The sequence below is a fragment of the Triturus cristatus genome, chromosome 4_2 (assembly GCF_964204655.1).
Source record: "Triturus cristatus chromosome 4_2, aTriCri1.1, whole genome shotgun sequence".
In the NCBI taxonomy this organism is placed as follows: domain Eukaryota; kingdom Metazoa; phylum Chordata; class Amphibia; order Caudata; family Salamandridae; genus Triturus; species Triturus cristatus.
This window is the reverse complement of record NC_140586.1, coordinates 801,506,479-801,518,932: the sequence shown is the minus strand read 5'-3', so window position 1 is coordinate 801,518,932 and position 12,454 is coordinate 801,506,479. Positions and strand designations below refer to the sequence as shown.

Sequence of the window (12,454 nt, the reverse complement as noted above, 5' to 3'; positions counted from 1 at the left end):
TGAGGAATGACAAAAGAACTCCCTTAGGATGCAATTTGAGTTTTACAAACCCTTAAACAGACCTGAGTAGAAAGAAGCAAGGACACGAGAAGCGCGCTCTTTGTAAAAGAATAATTAGCAGATTTACGCTAGTCAGCTGAAGATCAAGTACAGGTGGCAGTTCCAGGCAGTTAGAACGGCCACCAACAAAGAAGCACCACTGATGTACCTGCACAGAGACCACAAAGCTCTGATGCTAGCAGAGCCTCTGACTGAATCTACAAAAGGAAGGAAGGGAGAGGCTGTATTGCTTCCATATACCAGTGCATAACTCAGTAGGCCAGCGGCATGTAATCAAAAAAATGTACTAGCATGGCATACAGCAACCATTAAATGTAAAACCACTGGTGATCACATTCCATACATGCCTATGGAGCCGCGTAATTTAGAATTCCACACATTTATACACCAAATATACTCATTGTGTATTTGACGAATAAAATCTCTTAAAAAAAATATATATACTCATTGTGTGATAAAATATAAATTTGTGTGCAAAGTATTAATCAAACTGCTAGTAAGTGGCTGTATTTACCTGTAGAAGAAGCACCCTTATATAACCAAACTACAATGAATGTATTATTATGGTAACTGCATTCATTCGACTGCCATTTCTTTCTTTACGTTAAGCTGACTGTGAATAGGCCCAGGCTACTCGAATTGTCTGCAAATCTAATATTTTCTTTTCCCTGCAGGTGCCTTATCATTGCTCGTTAGTCAGAATAGTCTTTTGTGTATGCTGAGAAACTGTTAGATTGTAAAGTCCTAATTGAAACTTGGCCATGAAAATGCAGTGTGGGGATGGAAGAGAGCCTTTTGTTCCAAGCAGAGCCAGACCAGACAGTTGCTACTTTCAAGGCCGTGCAACTGTGTGCTTTTTAGGTCTCGGCTAGCGAAGGCTGCGCTTGCGCAGTCTCGCTCGCGAGATAGAATGACTTGGAGAAGAGGGGCTTGAACCCGCCCCTCTTCTCCCCTCTTCTCCATTGGCTGGCCTCTTGAATGCTGGCCAGCCATTGGAGAAGAGGTCCGTCACTCTGAACAGGCCCCGTCCTTTTCGGATTTGGGGGCGTGTTTTTTGCAACTTTTCTAATTATCTCCTCCAGCCAATGGCAAGAGGAGAACACGCCCCCGAATCCGAAAGCGCCGCTGCCTTTCTCCGAGGCATTTCTGCTTCGCCTCGGAGAAAGGCGGTGGTGTTAATGGCTATGGCAGCGGTCGCCCCCTCACTCTGGGCCGGTGACCTCTCCCCTGAAGGTCAGCGCCGGGTCCATGTGCAGGCACAGAGTCCCGGTGAAAGAGCCTCTGTGCGTAACATGGACGCCACGTCCCCTGGGGGCGCCTCTCTTCCTCTCTCTTCTCTCGGCTTCTTCCCGGAGTAACTCAATAACATAATCAGCCTCCCCGCTCCCGCGGGGCTGATCGCAGGCTTGTCGCGGCCCCCTCACTCTGGCCCCGGTGACCTCTCCCCTGAAGGTCGGCGCCGGGTCCATGTGCAGGCACAGAGTCCCGGTGAAAGAGCCTCTGTGCGTAACATGGACGCCACGTCCCCTGGGGGCGCCTCTCTTCCTCTCTCTTCTCTCGGCTTCTTCCCGGAGTAACTCAATAACATAATCAACCTCCCCGCTCCCGCAGGGCTGATCGCAGGCTTGTCGCGGTGTTTTTCTCTCACACCTGTTACATGAACCCTCTGGGCCGGGTTTTATTCTCTGGAGGAGTCGTGCGGGGACCGGAGCATGCACCTGAGACCGGGGGGAGGGAGGGGGGGGCGGCAGGCAGTGCGAGTCAGCAGAAGGGGATCCTTCCCTGCCCCCGCCTCGCGCTCTCGTCAGAGCTGTCAGCCCCCGCTAGGCCCTCTTACCCTCGCGCGGCTACAGGAAGTTGTAAACATGTCCAGGGCGCGTGCCGGAGAAACAGCTCAGAGTATTCCTGCACCTGCTGCAGAGGACTGAAACCAGCAGGCTACAGGTTGGACTTATTAAACAAGCACCGCACAGTTGAACTTTTTATTGAACATTGAAAATCTCTAGATTTGACCCTGAGGCTCACGGACGTGGGTCAAATCTCGGGGTCCCCAATAAACTTGACACAAGTCATGTGGCCACATCACATTGCTTGGTTACCTCGTTGTATATTTAAAACACCAAACACACTGATTCTGAACGCAGGTATCAGTGATTAGAAAATTGCATATTTTTATGTAGATTACCAATTTTGGGTCGCTAAAATAACTGCTCCCACCAGTTAGCTCAGGCGAACCCCCTGGTGTGTGGTTCCACTCTGTAAGACCATGTACCGCGGTGTCTCTATATCAAAAATTCCCGTGTGTGAGGACTATGTACTTCACAATACATAGTTCACAAGGATCCACATATCACGTGTGACTCTTTCAGGCTTTTTAACAAAAGCACTTTACATGTTAATAATATTTTTTAGTCCCTACTCAGTGTTAAATGTGCAACTACAAGTCCCAGAATGCCTATCCCTCATGACAAAGGGTGCATACCTGCCTTGGGGTGTGGCCGCTTTGATAATGTGCTACCTAGACGATAGTTGCGGCATTAGATGCCATGGAAAATATGAATATAATTAGTGGTATTCCTTCGAGCAGGTGTCATTATTCCAAGCCGCACCCCCACCCGCACCTGAACACTCAGAGTACATAATGATGCCACTGCTGCTGGGGATTGTTACTTCTGCGAGCTGGCTGATGCTTGACAACAAGTAAACGAGAAACTTTTATATAGAAAAATGTTGTAGCCGCACTGTAAATGTGTATATTTGTGATTAAGGGCACCGCACAATGTTAGGTTCCTTTGTTTTTAGTATTCTTTAATCAAGAAATATTCAGATTACAAAGCCTGCTGTGCCGATGTTATACGGTTATACGATGTCGCGGAAAACCACATAATGTAAATAGATCAGTGGGCTACTGCGTGTGTGTGTGTAGGTGGCTCTGTGGGTGGCTCTATTTGTGTGTGGGTTGCTCTGTGAATGGCTCTGTGGGTGGCTCTGTGTGTGTGGGTGGCTTTGTGTGTGGCTCTGTGTGGGTGCAAATAGGTCTCGCATTTGAGAGTGATTAAGCTATTGACATTGTAAATAACAATGCCGTTTCTTTAAATGTTTAAAAAAAAAAACATAAACAAAAATAATGTCATGAGTAATGCCAATAGCTCTAACTTTAACAATGCCGAGACCATTGCATTGTAAATGCTTGTTTTTCTGGTGGTGAGACTCCTTCCAAGAGATGATGTATCCAGATTGACTCAACCAGGGGGAGTTGGTGGGACGAAGCTTACAGAACCTTCTATTACGTATTAATTGTGTTATTCTTAGATTAGTTTAGCAGATCCTGTCCTGACTTCGCCGGAGGAAGACCTTTCCCAAACTCTGGTGATTTCCCCTGCCCAGGGTCCTCAGCTTTATGCTTGAACGTCTGTGCCTATGTCCATGAACCTTAACTTGGTTCCTCTGATGCTGACACTTTCCCTTTACCTTCCCCTTACCGCTTTCAATGCTTTATCCAGATTAGGGGAGTTCCTTTATGGAACCAATCTATTTCCTGTTTTGTATGCTGCACTTGGTTATATTTTGCATCTTCTTCTTTATTATATACAAATGTGGATTGCGTAATTTCATAAATATACGTGCTTTCTGGATACACTGATTTATTAATTCGTAACTTGACTAAACATTTTAATAAACCTTCATGTTTTAGACACAATCCTCTCTGTTGTTTTTATGCGGCCAAATTGGTTTCACTGTAATGGAAATATTGTGCTGATGCTAGCTCCTTTTATACACTTTTATAGTCATTAATCAAAGGTCTATACGACCAGCAGTGCAATCTAACAGATGATTACACTAGGATATTAAGTACAGGAAAATGCGCCGGATAACCAAAAACACCCAGTTCAGGCGCAACAATTCAGAAATTGCCTTATTTTAGCTGCCTCTCTCCTGAAATTGCATTACTTCAGTGGAAGCCAATGGGGAAAATAAAGTCCCAAATTTTTCTACAAAACCTCCCTCTTCTCAAATACAAGTTTGCTTAACTGAGCTGCGAGCAGCAATGGAAATGGTAAGGGAATTCTATGTGGTGCAGGATTATGGACTTGGTTACTGGTGATTGGCTGTGTAGTATCATGTGACTTGTAGTTTTATGCTGTCACTAAAGGACGTTGTAGATTTTGTTTTTACTTTGATATGAGCTGTTTATTAAAGAGTAATGAAGGAAGGCATAACTCTCGACGTCAGTCCTGTCACATAAATACTGTCACTGCTTGCTTACCATGTTCTTTAATGTTTTTAGGTCGAGGACTACCGGTCTGCCGAAGGCAGAACCGGAAGTCGGAGATTTAATGTTTTCCAGAGTGGCTATTTAGCCCGCCTCTCTTTTAGCTTCTCCTCCATTGGCTGGCTTCCTAAACGGAGGCCAGCCATTGGAGGAGAGAGCCGTCCCTCCAAATAGGCTCCGTCTTTTTCAGATTCGGGGGCGTGTTCCTTGCTGTTCTTTCCACTTTTTAGCCACGCCCTTTTACAACAGCAGGAACACGCCCCCGAATTCGAAAAAGTTACGATTCTTCCATCCGCCATTTTTTTGCTGTCCTCCGGCCGTGAGGATCTTCTTGCTGTTGTGCGTATAGGTAAGGCATTTTGCCTGTTTGTTCGTCCTTGCTCTTTTTTTTTTCCATTCGCCTTTAGCAAAGTCAGCCGTGTGTTCTCCACTCGCCCCTCCCTTCACTTTCCGCCTCCGGCCATTCATTACCAGTCCTTCAGTGTCCAAGCGCGCACTCCTCGCCCTGCCTCCATTCACCTCTTTTTCTTTCCCCCTCTAGTCTCACCCCAGGACGCTTCCTTCTCGCCGTTCCCTTTCATGCCTTTACCTTCTTTCCTTTCATTTCTTTACTTTCTTCATGCCCCTCTAGTTTACTTTCCTTCTTTACCCCTCCTTTCACGCTGTCGTCGTCTCCCGATCTTTCCATCTCTCCTTCGTTCTCTTCCTTCAGCTCCCCCTGGTCCGCTCACTAGTGTTTCTCGCCGCTTTCCGTTTTCCGGTTTGAGGACTCCAATTCTATGGGAAGGTGAGGGTCCGCCGATATAAGCAGGCAATGAGGGTTTGAGAACAGCGAAGAGCCTCCGAGGGCCTGAAATCGCCGATCCCAGGGGAGAGTCTGAGGTTCCAACCGGGAAAATGCACGCGTCCCTCAGTGGGCGGAATTTAGGATCAGCCAATTTCAACCATTGTCTGATAATGTAATCATATTAAAGCAACACAGATTACAACTCTGTGACAGAGGCAGCGCCATGAAAGGTGCAGCACCTGGGCATGAACCCTCTTCACACTCACCTGGGGGGAGGGGAGGTCTGCCTACCTATACTTGGAGCTCTTAGTGGGTTGAAAAAACGGGGGGGATGGTGAGTCTCAAAGGGGTGTAACCTATGTGATAAAGTGCGCGGTTTAAACATGTAAGCTAAAAATCTCAGCTGCCTGACAAGAATTTCGCTGCCTCTTTTTGTGTAACTCTTTTATTGCATAATTAATTACAATCATTACAAACATGCGTCGACGTTGCAGCATGAAAAGCATTGAGATAAATTTGCATATAACATATTAAAACCGGACATTTAAAACCTAAAGTGAGTCAGCCTGCCTGCTCACCTATGGTGTTGCTAAGCGCGCTAGGGCTATGTGCGCTATATGCAAGAGACAGTTGGCCATACTGTACCGTACCTCGAAGGGAGAGGCTTTCTAAAGTGCCACATGCCGGTCGTTAAATATTTAATAAACGTTACGTGGATGTATGATATACAATATTTTAAACAGATCAGTAAAAACCACAGAGAATGCCGCCCTAGTCACGTATGATTTAATAAGCGTGCTAAGAGTAGAATGCACTGGTACGCGAAATAGGGCCATATGTCACAGTGCCTCTTTCTGTAATTGCATCCAGATGTATAATAGAACAGGCGTGCACTTGAACCGGCCTGCACATATTAAAACAAGCCCAGACTGTTGGCTTTATCAATGGTTGTTAGCTGCAGAAGATGACTGAGCAACAACAATGACTTTGTGGTAACTTATTGTGAACGTGCTTCAGTTCTGTATTTATGAAACTGTGAAATAACTATACCACGTGATTAGAAACGTTATATCAAATTCTTTGTAATATACTTGTATTTATTGACGCTTGAAAAAATGTCTCGCAGCTGATAATACTTGGCGGCAGCTGCCCGTGCAGCAGTTTTATCACTGCAGACCTGCTACATTTAGAGTCTGAGCTCTGCCCTTCACCCCTCCTGCCCGGCGGCGGAGCCCCACTGCCCGCACTTTCAGGCAACGAGCAGGTGATGAATCATGAATGTATCTTATGATCAGCTCAGCTACTTCGAGGCTGTATGCACCACAAAGGAGTCCCTCCAAAGGTAGTGGCCACAAGTGAAGATCTTTTTTTCACGTCCACGGTGAGGGGGTCACAACATCACTCTATGCTTATATATCACTACCTTGCAACATCCCTCTCCCACACTACCTCACTACCTCACTCTTTCACTACCTCACTCTCTATCTACCTCACTCTCTATCTACCTCACTCTCTCTCACTACCTCGCTCTCTTTCAATACCTCACTCTCTCTCTATCTCACTACCTCTCTGCTAATTCAATAGGTATCACATATGCAAAAAAAAAAGCTAATGACAATGCCATTTATTTAGCGATACAAAAATGATAAAAAAATAATGAGCAATACCAATAGCTCTACCTATAATATTGCCGAGACCATTGCATTGTAAATGCTTGTTTTTAAGTCTAGGGAAGATAGCTATAAATAACTGAAAACAAGGTATTGTGGTAGAGAGACAGATAAGGATCTATTCATACCGTGAATGAATAGGGCAGAACCGTTCTGATAGAAAACTATCAGCCATTTATGCATGTTTTAATGTGTTGGGAGGATCAGGGCACATACTTGGCAGCATTCTCTAACCAAAAAGAGGTAGGATTATCCACGTTTTGACATTTCTAATGTAACATCACCAGGAATGACATCACATTACGTTTTTTCACAGTAATGACATTTGTGTAAATTACATTCAAACAATAATGAAGGGGATGTACTGGTCTTACACACGATGCAGAGGTAAGTCACTAACAACAGCTGCTCTAGCTACCCACCAGTTCCAACAAGCATTACCAGACTAATAGATCTGGCCTTACCAATATGGCGAAAACTTAAATGTCTTTTCAATGTTTAGTGCAAGCACATTCCTCAAAAAGAAAAAAAAAGAAAACATGACACTACCTAAATTGGACGCTATATACTTGCAATACAAAAATAGAAATGTAAAAATATTTAAATATTTTTTTTTCTAGAACAGCCCTGATGCTTCTTAACAAGCAGGTGTATTTAAAAGTACCATAGCTTTGAAGCTCAACACAGGAACATATGATTCTTATTGCCGACATAAAAAGGTGCTATTGCCTCTGAATTAATGTAACCTGAAGGCATAGTTTAAACACATGTAACTGATCAAAACAATGAAGTGTAAAGAGTAGAAAGAAAAAAAGCACCAAACTATGTCTTCAAACCTACCTTGGACAGTGGGACTGCCGGACCTGACTCGAGGAGTAAAATGTTGGGGGGAAAATACAGAGACCCATAAGGTGGAGGACAGTGAGGTAGAGACTCCCTGATACTGTGTTACTGATCTTTGGTGAAAAATCAGCATAGCCTGTTAATCAAACACGTACACAGTTTGTAATGTGCTGTCATGATAAACCCTTGCCGGTGTCCCTTCCCTGCTCCCGTCCTACCTATTTTGTCTGTGCGCGTGGTTCCCAGCGCGCAGTTAGAACGTTCATGCTGGAGGGAGCCGTTAGTTAACGGCATTCTGAGTTACAGAACAATAAAGAAGGTCGCTTTTCTAACCTCCGCCTGTCGCCTCATTATTACAAGCTCCTTTTTGGCGACGATTACGGGCTTGTACCGTAATCTGCACAGATCACCTTCCCCATCGATGCGGCAGTGTGCCTAAGGCTCCTAGACCTTCCAGTTACTCACCGATGCAACGTAGTGTGAGGGGGACTTCCTTTTCCTCCCAACCTCCACTGCTTCACGCCCACTATTCGTCCAGCCTCATTCTATTTGCCTTCTCCGATCTCTGCCAGCCTCTGGGAGGAGCTACAACGAAGAGTGAGTGAAACAAATATTATTAATCCGCCTACCACCAGCAGACACCAGAGGGAGCCAGAACCCTACTTAACATTTTGCCTTGTAAAAAGACTTGTAGACACTTTCCTTATTAATACACCGGTACTGTGTCAGCATAACTGGGAAAATTAAAGCAGTGGCAGTGTCCAGCACCTTTTTAGAAGTCACTGGGCCACCTACAGAAAATTGGACACAGTGGGTTAAATTTTTGAATAACATCTGGAGGCAATTGATGGAACTGAATACAACCCTGCCAGGAAACAGGCCATGATGTCGAACTGTTTGGGGGCAGAAGGAAGGAGGTTATTTGATCATATAACTCCCATTGAAAAGAAGAGGGGGATGAAATGTGGGATGTGTTTAAAGAAGCCAAATTGAGGATGAAGAACTACTTTGATACCACCATAAGCGTGATAATGGAGAGGTACAACTTCTACTACTGGTACCAAGAACCAGGTGAGGCAATTGAGTCTTACATCGCAACATTGAAAATGTTAGCCACAACATGTGCATTCAAAGATGCAGATTAGATGCTACACGATCAGGTGGTGATGCGAACCACGTGTGTGAAGGCGCAAGAAAAACTGTTCTGCCATAGGAACCCAAACCTAGATAAGGTGGTCTCCACCATCAAGAGCATAGAAAGATCAGCCAAAGGAGTTAAGTTACTGCGCAAAATTGACAACCAACAAGTGAGCATCAATCTTGTCCGTAAGGATGAAGAATCTGCATCCAACAGACCACCCAAGAATTTCACTAGGAAAACCCGTAGCACATACAGCGGAAAGCCTAACTGTTATCGTTGCGGATCCAATGCGCATGTGGCAACTAAGAAAGAGTGTCCTGCATGGGGAAACGTCTGCCAGGGATGTGGAAAAATGGGACATTTCCTTAAAGTTTTCAGAACGTCGCATTCTAGAAAGATTTATACGGTGAATGAGTCCAAGTCCGAAGAAGACTCAGATGAGAGTGAACTACTGGAGAACTTGGTACTGCTGGTCGCGATTACTAACAGTGTAGATGTGCAAAACCAACCTAGATGTAATGTCGGCGTGAATGGTGAAAATGTCGAGATGTTGGTGGATACTGGTTCAAGGATTACAATCTTGTCAAAGGACACCTACAATGGTCTTAAGTGCAAGACACCGTTGGACTCCAGCAGAATTGTTCCAGGTGCATATGGCGGACACAAGATAACATTGGAAGGGGTATTCAAGGCGGATTTATCATTCAAGGAAAAGAACACTTTCATGAGGGTCTTTGTAGTGGATTACAATGTGAACATCCTGGGTTGGCTGGAAAAACAAAAACTCAAGATGATGATCAACCCTTGCCAACCAACGTATGTATTCAGCATTCAAGAGGACGACTTGGAAACAATTCTGAAGGAATTCAAGGAAGTGTTCAACGAGCAATTGGGATGCTTAAAGGACTTCCAACATCAGATTGTCCTGAAGAGTAATGCATACCCAGTGAAACAAAGGGTCCGGAACATACCATTATCTGCCCTTGCTGAAGTTAAGACCATTCTAGAGAATTGGTGCAAGGGCGGAATAATTGAACCAATCAATGCATCTGAGTGGTTGTCGCCCATAGTTATTGCGAAGAAAAGGAATGGAAAGATCCGTTTATACATAGACCTTCATGGATTAAACCGCCACGTAGTAGCTGATTACCAACCCCTACCTCAGAACGGGCGGGAGAGCTTTCTCCTACATCACAGCCAAAACCTGGAACGCGCTCCCGGTCAACATCAGACGCTCCCCATCCTTGCACACATTCAGGAAAGACCTCAAGACCTGGCTCTTCGACTGAACCGGAGCAGTTTCCCTCCCCCCCAGTGCCTTGAGACCCTCACGTGTGAGTAGCGCGCTCTACAAACCACTGATTGATTGATTAATGAAATGGTGATGACGTTAGGTCAAGCAGAGATCTTTACTACACTAGATTTCAGCACTGCATACCCTCAAATACAATTACAAGATGAGTCAAAGAAATATGCAGCGTTCATCACACCAGAAGGTGCATATCAATTCTGCAGGTTACCCTTCGGGTTGTGTTCAGCACCAGCTGTATTCCAGCGCATGATGAATCAGTTGTTCAGCGGCATGGAAGGAGTTAGATCATTCTAGGACGATGTACTGATTCACAGCAAGACGGAAGAAGAACACCTAGTCGTTTTGAGGAAGGTTCTTCAAAGGATTCAGGACAGTGGTCTCACATTGCAAAAAGACACATGCAAATTCCTAAAAGGAACTGTAGAGTACTTAGGTCACCTCATCGATGAAAATGGAGTACAACCAAAACCATCCTTGATATCTGCTATTTCCTGTTCACTGAATCCCAAAAATAAGGAAGAACTTGCATCTTTCTTAGGCATGTGTGAGTTTCACTCCATATTCATACAACATTACGCAGCCAAGGTCGAACCACTTCGGAAAATGATAAAGAAAGATGCAGAATTCATTTGGGATGAAAAATGCGAACGGAGTATAAAGACCATAAAGAAGGAACTTGAGCAAGCACCATCAGTCCAGTCATTCGACGAGAAGTTGCAAAGCACTGTAACCATTGATGCCAGCCAGATCGGGTTGGGAGCTGTGCTCAGCCAAAGGACTGAGAAAGGGGAGAAAATCATCGCATTCGCATCCCGAAAGTTAAGAGACCCAGAGATGAAGTACTCAGTAATTGAGTGCGAATTATTGGCTTGTGTCTGGGCTATTACAAAGTTTAAAACTTTTTGGGGGGCAAGGAATTTACCATACATACTGATCACAAACCGTTGGTCAGTATACTTGAAGGAAAGGGTTCCAGACGACTTTCGCCAAGAATTGCGAAGTTGGCATGCAAATTGCAGGAGTATCAAGTTAGAATAGAATATATTCCACACTTGTCACGTGCCCCCTGTGAGGATGAATCTGAATGTGATGAGGAAGATGATTTACTTGTTGCATGCTTGTTCGAAGTTCACGAATCCAATGGTACCATTACTAAGTCAGAATGGTTAGAAGCGATAAAAGATGACACAGTGTTGAAATGAATTAAAAGATATGTTATCAAAGGTTGGCCACGTGAAAGGGCACTTGACGAGGCACTCATACCCTACTGGAAAATTAAGGAAGATATTGGTGTTGTTGAAGATGTCATTCTCCGGGGTGAGACTTTGATAGCACCAGTATCCATGAGGAGCAAGTTAGTAACTTGGACATGTAGGGATGACAGGCATCAAACAAAGATTAAGGGAAAGGTACTGGTGGCCCTCCATGGATCGTGACGTTGATGTATTTGTCACTCACTGTTCAGTTTGCGCTGAAGCTGACAAAACCATGACGACGCACCATTGCCCCACGACCTCTGTTGAACTACCAGGGGGTCCATGGCTCAAAGTTGGCAACAACTTCATTGGACCCATGAATGTTTTGAACCTAGAGATACACTATGCCATAGTGTTAATTGATTACTTCAGTAAGCAGGTGGAAGTCAAATTTGTGTCTCAACACACCACGCGTGCAGTAATTGACTTCTTGAAGGAATTGTTTTGCAGGGAAGGTTTCCCTCATCAGCTCGTCACCGACAACGGAGTACAGTTTGTATCTAGCGAGTTAGTCTTGTTCCTTAAAAAGAATGGCATAGAACATGTATGGTCCTCTTTATACCACCTGCAACGCAATGGGCAAGTAGAACGGGCCAATCGCTTGATTGAAGAAACTATCCAAATGGCCTTAAAATCACACATTCCAGTAAAGGCAGCACTACTCACCAAGTTGTGGTCGTACCGCACCACCCCCACAATACCACTAGTAGAACCCCATTTGAACTAATTAGGGGTAGCGCAGCGATTACACGTTCGCAACCACATTGGTCATTATCTTGAAAAAAATGGGAAAACGAGAACCACAAAGAAAATGAGAGCAGGATGAGAAGTCTGGTGGACAAACGCCAGATGCGCATGCGCATGCGCATTAAGTACGACACAAGCAATGCAGTGAAGGAGATGTCTATGAAGGCAGGTGATGTGGTGAGAGTGAAGTATCCTAGGAAAGGAGCTAACATGAGCAAGTACAGTGAACTTAGGCGTGTGGTCAAAATGAAGGGCACTGCCGTCCTACTCGACAATGACCAGTGGTGAAATGGTTCAAAAGTTGCTAGAAGCAGGATCCCCGAGCCTGTGAGCAGGCCTTGCGAATTGAAGAGCGAAGTTCTGGC

The 12,454-nt window shown here is 44.8% G+C and overlaps 1 long non-coding RNA gene across 2 annotated transcripts in view; it reads right to left on the bottom strand.

Moving 5' to 3' along the window:
* The window catches only part of LOC146835082 (uncharacterized), a 32,587-nt gene extending 24,450 nt beyond the window's left edge, over positions 1–8,137 (bottom strand). The window contains exon 1 of one of the 2 annotated variants that reach the window (XR_014960375.1): positions 8,099–8,137. This is a non-coding gene — a long non-coding RNA (uncharacterized LOC146835082). Of the gene's footprint in view, positions 1–7,851; positions 7,988–8,098 lie in introns of those variants that run through there. The other variant, XR_014960376.1, reaches the window with a different exon arrangement.
* Positions 8,138–12,454: the final 4,317 nt, after the last annotated feature.